Raw genomic sequence first — 5,149 nt, forward strand, 5'->3', positions numbered from 1 at the left:
GGTGGGGGGCCTGGCTGAGGTACTAAATGATTTGTTTTTAACCAAGAAAGAAGATGCCGCTCAAGTCATAGTGAAAGAGGAGATAGTTGAGACATTTGATGGGTTAAAATTATTAAAAAGGAAGTATTAGAAAGGCTGACCGTAAGTTGAAAAGTCACCAGGATTGGATGAGAAACATCCAAGAAAGCTAAGGGAAGTAAAATTGGAAATTAGAAGCATTGGCCATAATTTTTCAATCCTCCTTTGATGCAGGGGTAGTGACAGAGGACTAGAGAATTGCCAATGCTACACCGGTGTTCAAAAAAGGGTGTAAAGGTAAGCTCAGCAACTACAGGCCAGTCAGTTTAACATCCGTGGTGGGCAAACTTTTAAGAAACAATTGTGTGGGACAAAATTATCAATTATTAATTAAGAAAAGCTAGCACTTATTTGTCAGGGCAAAATGCGTTTAACTAATTTGCTTGAATTTTTTTTATTAAGTATTGGGGAGGGTAGATGAGGGCAATGCTGTTGATGTGGTGTACGTGGGCTTCCAAAAGATATTTGATAAAGTCCCACAAAACAGACTAAGAAGCAAAATTAGAGCTCGTAGAATAAAATGGACAGCAGCAACATGGGTACAACATTGGCCGAGTGACAGGAAACATAATAGCAGTGAATGGTGTTCCTCAGACTGGAGGAAGGTTTATAGTAGGATTCTCCAGGGATCTGCTTTTCTTGATATATTTTATTCTTTCATAGGATGTGGGTGTCACTGGCAAGGCCAGAATTTGTTACACATCCCTAATTGCCTTGAAATGAGTGGTTTGCTAGGCCATTTCAGTGGGCAGTTAAGAGTCAACCCATTCCTGTGGGTCTGGAGTCATATGTAGGTCAGACAAGCTAAGGATGGCAGATTTTCTTCCCTAAAGAACATTAGTGAACCAGATGGGTTTTTACAACGGTCAACGTTACTAAGACTAGTTTTCAATTCTAGATTTATTAATTGACTTTAAATTCCACCAACTGCTGTGGTACGATTTATTCCCATTTACCATATTACCATTCCCCCAGAGCGTGAGCCCAGGCCTTTGGATTGCTAATCTAGTGACATTACCACTACACCATCATCGCCTCCTAAAGTAGAAAGGTACTGGAAAAGCAATATAAAATTCTTCTCGAGTTCTCTGCCGAAAGACAGGTCCTTGACAATTATTTGCCTGAACCACATCAAAGCATGAGGAGGCAGGCCTCGAGTCTACCTCACTGGAATGAGGATCAATCTCCATGCTGTTGTGTTAATCTAATCCACACACTTGCTGTCTAGTCAACTGAGATGACTGCCAACCCAATACAAAATAAAGGGCATAATTCTAAAAGGGGTGAAGGAGCAGAAGGGCCTGCATATGTGCACAAATCATTGAAGATGGCAGGGCAGGTTGAGAAATGGGTTAACAAAGCATATGGGATCCTGACCTTTATAAATAGGCAAGGGAAAAAGGCAATGGAGTAGCATTAGGTAAATTATTCTTGCGGAAAACAGGAACAGACAACAGGCAGAATGGCCTCCTTTTGCACAGTAACCATTCTTTGAAAGCATGATAAAAGGGCTCATCATTGTTTACAAATCTCTCCATGGTCTTGGCTACCCTACCTCTACAACCTCCTCTAACCCTATATCCCAAACCTCCAAACATGGCTTCCTTTACATTCCTTCTTTCACTCCAACATTGGTGGCAGAACTTTTGAGCATATCAGTCCTAGTCTTTGAAACTTCTCTACCTTGCTGCTTATCTTATCTTTTAAAGACTTCTCAAAATCTCTATCATTTTGAACTCGCTCTCACAAAGTCTTTCTCCTACCAATGCATTCCATTTTGCCTGTGAAGCACTTTGTGATGGCTGACATTCAAGGCTTAAATATAACTATTGTAATAAAATGATCAGGTATCAAAATTGTTTCGATTATATTCTTATGTTTTAGAAACGGCAGTGCCATTTACAAAATGCATCTGACAACTGGAGGATTTTATTATGAGCCTACTATTTAGTAAGGCAGTCAAATACCAGGCAATTCATGTAGCATAGCACCAACCTCCCTTCAACAGATGAGATGTTAAACCAAGGCCCTGTTTGCCCTCTTAGGCGAATGCAAACAATCTCATGACACTATTCAAAGAATTGTCGAGTTCTCTCAGCATTTTCTCTTGGCCTCCTGGCCAACATCAATCCCCTTGAGCAGTATGACTAAAACAGATTATTCTGAGGGTTTTTTTTTTGCCGTTGATGTTCAGTGGGGGCTTGGTGTATACAAATTGGCAGCCATGTTTCCCTCCATTATAAGGGCGATTGGTGTTCAAAAGTCCTTGAGAAGCTATGAAGTGCTTTGGGACATCTTCAGGGTGTAAACATGTGAAGGTGCTATTATAAATGCAAGTTCTTTCTTTCTTGCACCAACCTTAATTAATTTTGCACTTTTTTTAAATTTGAAAAATTTGTGGACTTTAACCTATTCCAAGAATCTTTCTATACGCACAAGGGGGATGTTCTTCTCATTCACAATACTTGATGGGAAGGGATAAAACAAGAAAACTTCTACCCCTGAAGGTGCAAAGGAATTAAGTAAACTTGTACCACACTTCTAACTCTCAGTTAACCAAAAGAATGATATAGTGTCAAGGTATAGTCAAAAGTACGTCAAACACAAGTTGAAAAAATGTTTGCACACTTGTTTGTAATTTGTTGTTATCGTCAGAATAGGATCTTGGTATATTTCTGTCCTTGTGGGGTTGAATGGATATGTGCACAATATCCTAAGAATTCGTTGTGTTATCCTTCAATGAAGGTTAAACGATCAGTCGAGAACTAATGCTCTTAATAGAAGTAAACGGCAAATAGAATAACTTTTTAGTGAAAGAACAAGGATTTTCTTTTTAAATATTTGCTCATGTCTGATTATCTGATTTTATACAGTGCGGTCTGTAACAGAAACAGAAGTTCTAAATGTCCAGTTAGATTTAATGCTGTATTTTTACCACGCTCATACCTTGCACCTTAGCAGGGCGCAGCTGACCTCAGCCAATACACAGAAGCTAATTTTTACTTAGTTAAGCCCGAGAAGTTTTATTGCACAATTTGGTCCAAAAGAATAGCAATTTTTTCAAAAACTTCCCCTATACACATTTCAGAAAAGCATGTTCTTCACTTTTTACCAGACTTTATAGGAAATGGAAAGCCCTCAAAACAAAAGACTTTTCATCAGTTTTGGTATCTTTTGAGTAAAAGCCAAAGGATGCAGTTGTCAATCCCTCATCTATTCTATTTCATCTACAAAAAATTATAAATACCAGTTTAAAAAAAAACTGCAGACTAAACATAATCTATTATCATTTGTTCCACAATCTCCATTTTGGCTATTGTTCAATCCATTTGCAGTCACTCATCTTGATGTGACATTACTTTGGAGATTGGAACTGAATAAACAATGTACGGTACATGTTTTAAAGAGAACAATAAAGGGAAGTCCCAAAATAACAACTCTTTAGCATAGACTTTGACATTTTGGAAGTTTAAGATGCATTTCTGTAGAATTCAATTTTCAGAAATGCCCAAGATTTGTCCCTTCTTTAGATGTTCTTAAGCAGGAAAACTGATGAAAGTAGCACTACAGTGCATGCAAGACAGGCATGCTGACCTGGCAGCAGAGATGTGTCTGCTCATGTCCAAAGTACACAAATTCTCAGACACTTCATTTATTAATAAAAGTAATGAAAAAAAATGCATCTGGTCTCTGAACCAATTACAAAATGTTTATCCTAACATTCACTTAAATAAATTAGAATCAATACTTCTCACAAGTATGCAAAGTATAAGACTATATTAATGTGCAACATAACAGTGAACTCAGATTTCTACTCTCTGGGATGGCATTAGCACAGTAATTTTTGATCTAGCACAATTGATTAAAAAAGTGTTACAAAATCATCACAGTGCTATGAAATACCAATTATCTGGACATCTTCCTGAAAACATACAGTTTAACAAACCTTTTTAAAAAAAATGTCCTTCTGTTTACCAGAAGGTCAGCAACAACTTTATATATTGTCATATAGGAACATCCCTAATTATAAGCAGATTTGATCATTAATAGGCAGAATAGACATTATTTTGTAGTTGATGTTTCATTTTAAACAACGCATAATGACAACACATCTATAAACTTAAAACTGCCTGCCAGGTTTTTTACACTTCGATTTCAAGGTCGTGAGATATTACCACACTATAGTAAATAATGATTAAAAATTAGACAAAATGACCCATATTTTAGACTACATGGATTATCATTAACCACCTGAATCATTTAAAAATCCTGTTGAAAATATGGCTTTAAGAATCTTAGATATTAAATTGCAATCTAGAAAAATAAGCAAATTCAAATTATCCCCCACAAAATTATATTCATAAAAAGTTGTGGAAATGATTCAAAATAGGCAGAAAGCCCAAGAAAAGATCACACAAGCAGGCTTATATGATCTTAGAATGAAATAGAATTTGTAGTTCATTCCTGACAAAAAGATTTGAAACTTGCATAGAATACAGTGAAATCTGTAAAGCATTGATTATTGTGGCAATGGAAACAGCAAAAAGATGGCCTTTTGGCTCATCGTGCCAATGTCAGCCCTTTGAAAGTCCCAACCTCCTGCTCTTTCACCATAGGGCCGAAAATGTTTCCCTTTCAAGTACTTAACCAATTCCTTTTCAAAAGGTGCTTCCCACCACCTTTTAGGCAGTGCATTCTGGATCATAAAAAGTTGCTGCATTACAAATAAAAATCCTCAATTTGCCTCTGGTTAATTGAAAAAGGTGCAAAGCCTAGACAATGTCTTTTTCAATTAAACAAAAGCATGGGGGACTATTCCCTGGCGCATTCTCCATAACAATGCCTCGACTAGAATCAACTTGCCTTTTTTGAATTTAAACAAAAGCTTGGGGTTAACTGTTTCCTGGAGCATTCTCCATGGCAATGCCTCAACCAATCACAGCCCACTTGCCAACCAATCAGCACCCTTTTCTCACACAGTATAAATTATTGTTCCCTTTTAAATTTGGTATTCTTGCATCTGTCCTGATGAGTGCAAGGCAAAAAGCTTCGACAACATATCTTTTTTCAG

This window comes from Cetorhinus maximus, chromosome 15 (assembly GCF_964194155.1).
Source record: "Cetorhinus maximus chromosome 15, sCetMax3.hap1.1, whole genome shotgun sequence".
Lineage (NCBI taxonomy): Eukaryota > Metazoa > Chordata > Chondrichthyes > Lamniformes > Cetorhinidae > Cetorhinus > Cetorhinus maximus.